Source organism: Protopterus annectens, chromosome 2.part2, assembly GCF_019279795.1.
Source record: "Protopterus annectens isolate FY-2018-M chromosome 2.part2, PAN1.0, whole genome shotgun sequence".
Classification (NCBI taxonomy): Eukaryota; Metazoa; Chordata; order Ceratodontiformes; family Protopteridae; genus Protopterus; species Protopterus annectens.
Genome location: NC_056730.1, coordinates 1,036,961,947 through 1,036,975,100, shown reverse-complemented (window position 1 = coordinate 1,036,975,100; position 13,154 = coordinate 1,036,961,947).

Below are 13,154 nucleotides of genomic sequence, written 5' to 3'. Positions count from 1 at the left end.
TATTATGCAATAGTTTGTCAAAATTCAATGACCCTCCCACCCCCAAGTTCACAACAACCTATGTGGAATTGTTTACAGAGAGCACGTGTAACAAGTTTTACTCTAGATCGCATTCTGACACCTTGCCAATTGCATATAGATCAGAGTGTGTATGTTCCTGTAACAACCATTTCAGTCAGTGAGCACATGCATATAAGTACTGAGCATGTGCAAACAAGAGTGGCATTTTGTAGTGAGCAGCCAAGGTATAAGCATGCATGTGTGTAGTAGTCAGTCAGTTAGTTGAGGTTTAATGTTATTGTTCTCCATCCTGATGTGTTTTGTGTAATAAACTACTTAAATGAACATCTAGCCTCATTGTCTTATTGAATATACAAAAGAAGAATGACATGGTGTCAGAATGGGATGCAAAGTAAAATTTCTTCAAGACCATGAGGCAGGCAGTTACAGTTGGAGAAATATGCAGGAGTGGAAGATCCCTGCTCAAATGACCCGTAAACAGGTCAGAAAGACAAATCCAGGTACTAAAACTTGTCTAAATGATATTTTATTCAATGAATATAAAATGAAGCATTCAAAATGACTTTCTAGTTAAACAAAATGTTCGAAATTATGATATGTTGATAAAAATATTTGAAATGCTTACAAAAATGCTTGAAATAACTTCTGAATCACATAAAATATATACAAAAGAGAAAATTACCTTTTTTTTGCTATGTGCTTCTTTTTCATATTAAAGCTATCCAAGATATCCGAGGTGTGCAAAGTATCGGCCAGTGTGTAGTATTACAGTGCAGTTATTTCGCAGAATACAGTAATTTCAAAGACTTTGTGGTGCAGCTGAATATCTTTCTGAGTACCTGGTCTATCTATCTATCTATCTATCTGTCTGTCTGTCTGTCTGTCTATCTATCTATCTATCTATCTATCTATCTATCTATCTATCTATCTGTCTGTCTGTCTGTCTGTCTGTCTATCTATCTATCTATCTATCTATCTATCTATCTATCTATCTATCTATCTATCTATCTAATCTATCTATCTGTGTATGTACATTTGAACATAATTAATGTTATAACAATAAATAAGGGTATTTCATCCAGGAGCAAGGAGGTCATAACATCTCTGTACTCCTCTCTTATCAGACCTATTATTGAGTACAATGCTCCTTTCACCTTGCCAAGCACATGCAGCAGTTGGAGAGACCACAGAGGTTCCTGACCAGGAAAATCCAAGGTTTCAAACTTCTGTCCTATACAGATAGGTTAAAAGCCCTGTGGCTCTACTCAGTCTCATACAGACTGCTCAAAAGTGACCTGTGTCTGGCATATGAGGTCATTTCAGACCCAGCCTTGATGGAGTTACTGCAATCTGTAAGACAAACTCCACTAATGCAAGCCACATGCAAGGCCTTAACCTGGTCTGTGACATTAATAGAACTTCTTGGCGGGATAGATTTGTGTCCTAAACACTCCCCCATCTGTGGAATAGACTCTCTCTCCATGACAAGCAGAGTACCTCTCTAGCCTTCTTTAAGAGGAACCTGGATGACAGCATGGGAAACAAAAAATATACCCCCAGGATCCCACCTGTGTCCCTGCTGGACAGGGAAACAGGTGCTGACTTAGAGGGAACATGGGCGATATTCTTAGCTAGGCTTATAATGACCTCCAGCCAATAGCCTAGTATCATCCTGTGAACTTATGAGCCTAATTACAAGCCCATTTTGTTGGCATGGCAGAAAGATTTCACAGACCAACTCCACTTGTATCTGGAAACAATATTGCTAAAATTGGAGAGTGTTTGAGCAAGAGTACGATATTTTCATACAGACTGCTTTTTTTATAAAGATGCACATGCAAAGGCATTTATTCTGTTTAATTCAGCTGGTTCAGAAGCCTTTTAAAGGAAGCATTAATTTGTGTATACCCAGCTCTGTATGCAGGAGAAGGGGAAAACCACCAGATAGTGGTACTGGCTGAAACCCGAGAAGACCCTGAGTGCTTAAAACATAAATTTAAAGAAATATGTAACCCCCAAATTAATATTACAATGGAAAGGCACATATTTTACAAAAGAGATCAAAAGTCTGGTGAAACTTTTGCAGCATATATAACTGACTTGAAAAGCAAGGCAAAAACATGCAGATGTGGTGATTTAACAGATAAGCTGATAAAAGACAGGTTATGTATGGTATTAAAGATGATGCAATGAGAAATATTTTGATTTAGGACAGTTATTTAACTTTGAATATGGCCATACAGATTTGTCAAATATATCAGCTTACTGAAAAGCACATGAATATGCTTACAAATGAGAAATGCATGCTTCCAGTGCTAATGTTGACAGTATGTACTATGATGTTTAAAGATACAGACCTAAGGATTTGGTAGCTTAAGTGAAATCCAGAGTCTTTCTAGCAGGTTCCAGGGCAGTTCTTGCAAAATCCAGAGCATGCTCAGTGAAGCACAGGGATGACATAGCAAAATCAAAGAATGTGCCTCCACTTAGCCTCACAGTCAGCTGTCATAATTGTGGTTGTAATCATGAAGATAAAAAAGAAAAGTGCTTAGTTTTGGTCACCAGTGTCACACATGTAAAAAGTGGAATAATTTCAAAAGGCTTTGTAAATCAAAAGAGGCCCATTCTTTTATTGAAAGAGAACATTCATAGAGTCAAGTTAATACTAGAAAGTTGTGACCCTAGTTTTTATGTTGATGGCGTGTCTGCTTGATGAAACAATCAATGCAGTAGATTTATGGGCAATGGATGAAGTATTTTGTATTGTTCTGATTAGTGAGAGACCTGTAGAGCTCAAAGTTGATACTGGTTCAAAGTGCAATATTATGTCAGCAGAAATGTTTGCCAAATTAAGAGCTACTGAGAAGCTTGATCTGGCAAAGTGTGCAAAGCTTGTTGCTTACGGTGGTGAAGAAATTCAAACCAAAGGCTCAGTAGTGCTTTCATATTATTCTTCTGGGAACAGCTATGATTTTCAATTTTACATAATCAAAAGGCACGTGCAGTTATTACTAGGCCTCAGAGACAGTTAAAAAATGGGACTGCTTTCATTTAATGCAGAAGTCCACCATATAAGCACGTGTAACAATGAAAATTTCACACAAACTACTTTTCCTGACTATGCTGATCTTTTTGAAGACAAGTTAGGCAAACTCTCAGTTGTGTACTCTGTGAAGTTAGACCCTGAAGTAAGTCCAGTCATCAGACCAGCAAGGAAAGCTCCAGCAGCCTTGCAAGGCAGAGTCAAAGCTGAGCTAGTCCGAATGGTGCATTTAGGAGTAATTTGTCCAGTAAAAGAACCAACTGAATGGGTATCCTCCATGGTGGTAGCTCATAAGAAAAGCTCAGATGAAATTAGGATATGTATTGACCCAAGAGATTTGAATAAAGCACTAAATTAGCCTCATTATCCATTGTGTACAGTCAAGGAAGTTGCTGCTCGTATGCCAAATGCCACTGTTTTTTCTGTCTTAGATGCAAAAAGTTCATTTTGGCAAATTTTGCTTGACTGAAAATCTTCATTGCTAACCACATTTAGTACACCATTTGGAAGGTACAGATATTTGAGAAAGCCATTTGGGATAAATTCTGCCAGTGAAGTATTTCAATGGAACATTTTTTTTTTCTGGCTATCCATGTGCTATTATAGTAGATGATATTCTTGCAGGAGGCATTCATGAAGTCAAACATGATAGAAACCTCAGAAAAGTTTTGAAACTTGCTTGTGAGGTAAATCTTAAGCTAAATCCTCAGAAATGCAAGTACAGGCTACAGTAAGTTACTTATGTGGGTCATTTGTTTAGTAATTCAGACTTATGACCAGATGCTTCCAAGCAAGCTGCAGTTCTTGAGATGCCAGCTCCAGACAATGTCACATCCTTACAATGCTTTCTTGGCATGGTCAACTATTTGAGCAAATTAATTCCAGATCTGAGTAACCTTTCAGCACTGCTCAGAGAGCTAACATGCAAAGATGTAACTTGGTCCTGGTCAGAACAACACCAAAGAGCATTTGATGCCCTGAAACAGAGAATTGCCAGTCCACCCACTTTAAGATATTATGATGTTCAAAAACCAGTAACTCTTTCTTATGATGCTTCAAGGTTTGGTCTTGGTGCAGTCATTTTTCAAGAGGGTAGCCAGTAGCCTATGCATCCAGAACCCTAACTCAAACTGAGATGCAGTATGCTCAGACAGAGAAAGAGCTCTTGGCAAATGTGTTTGCATGTTTGAAGTTCCATTACTATATTTATGGCTGGCCTATTCAAACTGAGACAGACCACCGACCTTTGGTCACTATTTTAAAAAAAGCCTATGCATACTGCTCCTGTGAGATTACAATGCATGATGTTAACATTGCAAAAGTTCAATTTTCACTTGGTTTACACAAAAGGCAACCTTCTTTATTTTGCTTATACTTTATCCAGATTGCCAAGAAAAAACACTGAACAGCATGAAAATGAGAAACCTGATTTTGAAGTCACAGAAGTGAGAACATTTTCTTTCACACATATTGATGAGTTTAGAACTCACACAGCTTCAGATGCAATTCTTCAGAAGAGCAACCATTGTATCAGTCAAGGATGGCCATCAAAGCAATCTTCTTTGCCATCAGATGTGCAGCAGTATTTTCCTTACAGACATGGGATTTTGATGCAAGATGGAGCATTTTTCATGACTGCCTTACTGTTATTACCCTGGCTGTGGTGGCTGTGTTGGCTTTCATATTTATTTTCATGGAAGATGGTATCATCATGAAAGGTCCAAATGAGTTTTTCCAAAATCCTTGCAACAAGAGTATATTAAAATCTTGCATCATGGCCACCTAGGAACTGATTCTACCAAAGGAAGCATGAGGGGACTAGTATTTTGGCCTTCTATGTCAAAATATATTGAAAAAGAACTTTCAGCTTGTTCTGTTTGTAATAATACTAAACCACATCAACAAAAAGAACCACTTCAGCTAAGCCAGATTCCTGAACTACGTTGCTTGACAGTAGCCACAGACAATTTAGAATGGAATGCTCAACATTACTTGGTATTAGTAGACTATTATTCAGATTGGATCAAGACTGACACATTTCCTAATTTCATGTCCAGTATTGTCAGTATGAAGTTGAAAATATATTTTTCTGTCCATGGTAGTCAGCACAAAGTAATTTCTGACAATGGTGCACAGTTTACATGTCAGCAGTTTAAAAGATTTGCTGAAGTGTGGAACTGTATTCGTGTTATGAATAGTCCTGAATACCCAATGTCGAATGGCTTGGCAGAACGTGCAGTTCAAAGTGCAAAACAGCTGTTGGAAATGTCTAAATGTGACAATACTGATGTTTTTCTAAATCTCCTTAATCTCAGAAATGTACCTCATGACAATCTTATTGGTTCACCTGCCCAGAAGTTAATGCTGAGACAAACCAAAACCACACTGCCTGTTAGTAAGAATTTGTTGGCTCCAAGTGCTAAAAAAACAAAGCAGTAAAAGCTCAACTCCTAAAGAAGCATTTGTCCCAAAGGTCATAATATGATAAAACCACTGAATCCATTAAAAGAAGGATAGATAGTGAGGATGCAGGCAGCAAAAGGATTTGACTGAAAAGGACTTGTGAAACATTTGAATGAAGAACTGAGATTGTACATCATTGAGTCACAAGGCATGGAATTCAGGTAGAATCAGAAATATTTATTACTGGTGCTCGAGCCAGTGTTGCAACATTTTGCTTGTAACAGAGACTCTAATTCTCAGAGTGATTTGTCCAATGTTCCTGTTCCAGAGAACATTTCATCACCTGTTCCTAAAAATAATCCTGAAAGTCTCTAGAAGAACATTCCCAAGTGATTGCCCCTGTTGCTAAACTCAGTTCTAGTTATTAAGTTACAATGTCAGATCATATCTCAAGACCAACTCTCAAATACACAGCAACCTGGACATGATTGTTATTTATATATATCTGTATAATTTGCATGCTCACATGTTTGTCATTGTTTAATTGTATGACCACCTAGTCAAAGAAGGAGGATGTAGATCAGAGTGTGTAGGTTTCTTTAAGTACATTTCCAGTCAGTGAGCATGTGCATATTAGTACTGAGCACGTGCAAGCAAGTCTGCCATTTTGTAGTGAGCAGCTAAGGTATAAGCATGCATGTGTATAGTAGTCAGTGTGTTAGTTTGTTTAAGTTAAATGTTACCATTCTTCATTCTGAAGTGTCTGTGTATAACAAACTACTTAAATGAACACCCAGCCTCATTGTCTTCTTGAATATGCACAAGACAATAAAGAGGCTCATGTACCGATAAGAAGTAAGCCCAAAGCAAACTATAAAAACAAACCACAGTTGTGTAATCCTATCCTTAATAGGGTATACAAAAAAAATCAAGGCTAAAATCAGGAAGAGTAACTCTCATAATGACAAGAGTTTTTTAATTAAACTAAATAGGAAACTAAGACTGCTATTTAAGTCCAACAAGGCCAATTACCAGATCAAGATAGCCTCACTGGCTAAAGATAACAAGGTCTTCTACAGCCATGTCCAAAACCACAAAGGCAACACACATCAAAGTGCCGAAGTGGTGATCAGTGGTGTCATATTCACTGACAAGAGTGACATAGTGAATTTTCTGGCTGAAAAATTCAGCTTAAATGTTACCCCCCACTCCCCCCTACCTCCCCATATGAAATACCTACTAGCATAATCCCACAAACTATTAACAGGCAACAGATCCTGGTGCACTCTCTAAGGCCAAAAACACAGTCTCAGTGGGTCCCAACAATATTCTGGGATACCTCTTAAATAGCTTGAAACATGCCCTATCAGGACCGCTTGAGTCACTTTTCAACTATAGCCTCAAAACAGACTTTGTATCACAAGAACAGAGGACTGCAGTGGTTATCTCACTTCATAATGGTGGACCATCAGCTGATTCCAGAAACTACAGACCTATTAGCCTGACTAGTTTGACATGCAAAGCATTGGAATGAATTGTCATGTAAATGATCACCAATCACATAAACAACCTTCAGACACTGGACCCAACAAAGTTTGAGTTTGTCAGGAGGTCATGCCTACTAAACCTGGTGGACATCTTTGATAAGGTCACCAGGGCAATGATGAGGGGGGAAATGGTGCATACTGCCTACCTTGACCTGGCTAAGGCATTTGATACAATACCTCACTCATGTATAATTGACAAACTCACCAAACTGGGCATAAAACTTACATAACTCATTGGATTGCAAGCTGGCTCACAAACAGGACTCAGGACATCAAGACTGGTGAGACTACCACCACTAAGAGACCAGTCACCAGAGGGGTGCCTCAGGGCTCCATGCTGGGACTGCTCCTATTTGACATCTACCTCTTGGAGGTAAAGTCAAATGTCAAGGGGTCTTTGGCTGACCAGATTTGCAGATGACTGCAAATTGGGAGCTATCATAGATTCCCCCCATGACATAAGCATCTTACAAAAAAGGTCTAACCCAAACAAATGACTGGTATCAAAGTCACACTCAATACCAAGAATTGCATTATGGTGCCTTTTGAGAAAACTGACACCCAGGTTAATTACTCAGTAGATAAGAACCCCCAAGAGTTGAGCTGGTAGTCAGGGATCTATGAACATATGTAGACAGTAATTTGGCATTTGACCAACATAAGGCAAAGGTAATAAGAAAACCATTCTATATCACTCAACTTATAAGTAAGAACATGGCACCCAGGTCCAAGACAGTCATGGTGCCCCTTTATTTTGCCCTTATTAGACCCATCATTGAGTATAATGCCCCCTTTGGCATGTACCTGACCAGACATTTACAACAGTAGGAATGCCCACAAATGTTCCTTACCAGGAGAGTCCAGGGTATAAGCACATTTTCCTATATGGATTGCCTTAATGTTCTCTTACAAGTTACTGAGAAACAATCTATACCTGTCATACAAGGCATCCTCAGATCCAGCTTCGATGGAGCTTTTGCACATCCTCAAAAGAAGCAGCAACAGAATCACTAAATCCAAGGATTTAAATTTTGCTTGTGACATACATAAGACATGATGGTGAGATAGATTTGCATCTCAGAGAATCCCCCATGCTCTGGAATAGGCTCGCCATCCTTGTGAAGCAGAGTACATCTCTCCCTATTTAAGCATAACCTTGCCAAATTGATGGGAAATCAGAAATTCACCTCAGGTCTGGCCCGTGAAGCTCTCATAAAAAGAGGCAGACAGTAATGTCCAAACTAAAATACCCCCCATGGATAACCTATGGAAACTTCCTAACTAAAATACCCCCTCCTAATAAATATCCATGGTGCATTGGGACACAATTGGGTTGGATTGCCAGACTAGGCTTATAAAGTTCCTGGTGGTTATTAGCCTAGTATATACATATGAACCTATGAAAACAAAATCTATTTGTGCCTGAAATATTTTTGACCTCTGTGGACTGGATTGCATCAGAGACAATGCTGTCCTTTTTCCTTCCTGATTGCTTGGAACTCTAATGTGGACTTCAGAAATCCCATTTTGCAGAGAATATGACATAAAGATACTTGGATTACAGACTTGTTAGACTTTATTTATGTTTTAAGGATTCAGTCGTTATCCATAAATACTTGGAAATAACTACAGTTCTAGTCAGTTTCTTTCTGACATTAGGCTATGACTTTTGAAAACATGCTACTTTGCTTACTTTGCACAGCTAACATACTGTTCTGTACATGTAATCATATACTTTTAGAAAGTAAAGCATTTTCAGTTATTCATTTGACAGTGACTATGGCTTATCTCTTATGTTTCTTGTGAAATATAACTTTGTGACCTTCACTTCCTAGATACAACATATTTTAATGCATTTCAGAGAACCTGTGCCCCAGCTAGAAACCTTATATTGTCAGGTAATGAGCTGCTGGCTATTTCATGGACACATTTTGAAACCCCTGATTGGTTAACTTTTACATTCCCTGCCACATTCTAGTGGATCCAGTTACATTCCCTCATGCAGATGAGTGACACTAAAAAGTTTGTTAGGAGGTCCCTGAAAAGCCATTGATTTAGGATAGTTTTCCTAAATATAATGAAAGCACTACATTTATATAATACTTATCATTTTTTTACCTTTGGGTGCCATGCAGGTTTACCTTTTGTTGACCTGACACTTTTTAATATTGTGCTTTGTTTTGCATTTTATCTGTAAAATGTTTAGTTTTAAAACATTTAAATATTTTAAATTTAGTAAATAAATCAAGAACTCAACATGCAAAGTAAGTAAATAGCAGCGTGGCAGTAGTTAAAAAAAACTAGCTAATGATATGCATAGACTCTATTCACTTTAAATAACAGTCAAAATGGAACACTCCCCGGAGTTCATGAGGCTTGGCGCAAGGACGGTTTTAGCCTGGTGCCGAGCGTCCTCCTTACAGATGGTGAAGCAGCACCATATGAATATTTATGAGGGCATGCTGCAGCACTCTCGACGTGCACAGGAAACGTGTGTGAGTGCAGGGGGCGTGTTTAAGTGCTCTACATAGGCTTAAACATGCCCCCACAGTTGCACAACCTACAATGCTTACTATTAGAGCACGCCTCTAATACTAAGCAATCAATTCAGTGTCCATGGATACTGAAATGTATGCTAAGCATACAAGAGTGTCCACGAACACTGAAATAAAATCAAAGTAGTAAACACACAAGCAAGTAGTGGAATGTTGAGCCCTGTCCCTAGAACTATCACAATTAGATTCCCCATGTCCCTATTTTACATTTGTATTGCTTCATTACTGAAAGTGTAAGCGAAGAGCAGCATGTTTGCATGTCGTTGGCCTCTGCTTAATGTAGCTTACACATCAAAATCATCCAAATAGAAAATAACATGCAGAATCAACGTTAACGTCAATAGTGTAGTGGTTAGAGCATCAGCCTAATGAACAGGCATGCCCAGTCTGAGTCCCACTATAGCACATATCATTTTCCATGTGGAATGTGTATATGAATATATTTATGCATCCTTTTGCTATATAACCTACATAATAACATGCAAATGTGAACTGGAGTACTGCATGAAATTCTTAACTAATGTCATTCAATCAAAGTGGTAGTGTCATAATGAATAAGGCACCAGTAAGCAGGTGTAAGCACAAATAAGCAGTAGTAAACATATATAAGTACCAGTAAGCAAGGCTAAGTGGATTTGTGTGGGTGTATGCAGTGCCAACACACATTCAGCATAGTAGAAGCTAACCTAATTTAACAAACTGTAATTGGAAGATAGCGCAGCTTACCGTTGTGCAAACATGCACACACCCACTCCCAACTGCTTAAAAGTGCTTTAATCACTCTGTATCCAATGGCCCTTGTTCTGGCAGCAAAAAAATAAATAGCATCTGTAAAGGCAAACCCGGGACCCTGCACACCGCAACCAATATGATTTATCACTAAGCCATGGCAGATATACATAAATCTGATGTTATCACAAACATATCATCCAGCAGTCATGCAACAGCATAGGAAATGTATATAATTATGTAGTTGTATGTGCATGTGTATGTACAGATATAATATATATATATATATATATATATATATATATATATATATATATATATATATATATATATATATATATGGGTCTACTGTGCTTTTCATCGAATACCACATATTCAAAAAAGAGCAGTAGACCGCTCAGTTACACGAAAGTGCACTTAATCAAAAGTGCATTTTTGCAAACTCTGCTTCTATGAATGTATCACACTACAGTGGAGGACAGTAGGAAAAAGTGATTTGTCCTCTACTGTGGTGCGGTAGTCAGGGACCTTAGGGTTAGGGCACGGGTCATGGTAAGGGGATATCCCCTTACCATGACCCGTGCCCTAACCCTAAGGTCCGTGACTACTGCACTAAATGGCAGTACGTAGCCTGTTCGCTGAAGCAGGTTTTACAAAAGTGCACTTTCGATTAAGTGCACTTCGGCATAACCCAGGGTCTACTGTGTGAGTTCAAAGTGTATTTTCAAACTTATACAGTAGACCCATATATATATATATATATATATATATATATATATATATATATATATATATATATATATATGAAGAATGAATGTCATGACAATAAAGCATACAAAAAGAATGAGAAGAGAATCAGCAGCAACCCCAGTATTATTTAGTGCACTTCACAGATAAAGATTCTAGTTATCTACTGATGTACTATGTTCTTCATCTGTAAATACGTTGTAAGTAATTGCTATGTAAATTGTTAATCGATATGTAATCCAATGTAAATACTGTCTGTTTATTTTAACTGTGGAGCTTTTCTCCCCGGGCCTCCGCTGAAAATGGACCTACTTCCAGTCGGACACTCACGGTCAACAAATTTAAATAAATAAAAATAAATAGTGCTGTCAGCTTATGTCATATCAGGCTGGGCAAGGGAGTGAAAATCACTGCTACTCACACCACAGGCAGGACACTACCAGTGGGAGTAACATTGTCGATCTTCTAAGTCTACTTTACAGACAATCACAGGGTAGTCCCTGGTGGGACTACCCAAAAATTGCTAGGCGGTGTGGACTTCCGACCATTACACAAGCAAGGGCAGATATGTGCAAGGACTAAATGGTGGGAGAGCCTGATGATACATGGGTTGGGACAACTTATGTGTTAGGTGCATGGTGAGTGGGCAGTGTGTAGTGGTGGTGGTTACACCCCACCTGCACCCACAGTAAGGATGAGTGCTGTAGAGGAGGGGAAGGTGGGGGAACTATGGGTATGCAATTATGGGCCTAGGCTTGCAGGTGTTGGCTGGTGCAGTTGTATTAGGACCGTCCCGGGCATGTAAATAATATTCCGAAATGGGCAGAGCATACGCCCATACATGTCAACCCCTAAGAGCAAAACCACTAGACAGAACATAAACTGTTGGGGGAACAAATAGGGACAGAAAGCACATATTACACTTACAACCTTAGAAAGCTGATAGAATAATAGGTTATGCATTAGCATGACTCAGCTGAAGGATGTGGGGTCCTTAACCCAATTACTTGTCTGTATTTAATGGTATCAGTTCCCAGGTATTTGCCAGATAGGTGCAGATTGTAAGAGGAAAACACCAGTAGTATGAAGCAAACTCTGGACAGGCCACGGATTCTGTACAGTTGACCGGCATGCTTACGCCTAATGGGCAGCCATTCCTGATATGGGTCCCACCACAGCACAGTCCAGTTTATATGGCTAAGTACGGTATAACCATATCTGTTGTTGCATAATCCACTACACAACACCTACGAACACATGGTCGCAACACCCCACTGTAGGCATGTAAGCCGATGTAATAGGCATCACAAGGTATTATTGTAGTCCTCACCCCCACCCAAGGGTGTGAGTGTCTGATGCAAACACCAAATGCAGTGCATTTGCAAGTGCTGGAGCAAGCGGGTGTAAGCCTGTTTGGCCACCGGTATGTGAGTATCACACTGGTGAAGCAATGTAAAGGCTAATTGAGTGTAAGAAACTGTAACCGGAGGTTAGCATTGCTTAGCTCTGCGCAAACCCATGCATACCTACTCACAACTGCTTTAAAGTGCCTTAATCACTCTGTACCAAACAGCTCATACTCTGGCCAGCTACAAAATAAACAGCATCTGCAAGGCTAGAACTCAGGACCCTGTACATCAGTCACTGTAGTTAACCACTACACCATGATAGCAATACATATAAAGGAGGTATCAGCAAACTAATCCTCACCACAGGGAAACAAAATCAAACATGTGAACTGAATCTATGTACAGTGTAATGTTCTATAACCCGCTACAGATCATAAATATGCGAATTGGAGTACTGCAGTAAACACAGAGTTGAGGTGTCACTGTAATAAAGTTATGAAGTCCCCAGGACCCCATACAGTGTATGTACACATGAATCATGGATACCAGACACATATATAACCTGTAATGAATAAGACATAGCTTAGCCTTTTCAAAACTGGCCAATTACAGAAAAGTGCGGGGATCCGGTCCTACTTAAATCGAAGAGGTGGGAATACGGCTCATAACTGGTTGTAGCATCCCCCTGCAGGCAGAATGGCTGGAGTGGGAGAAGGCACTCGCTTTAGAGTGCAGTGCTGGGGCATCCAGGAGTCCAAAT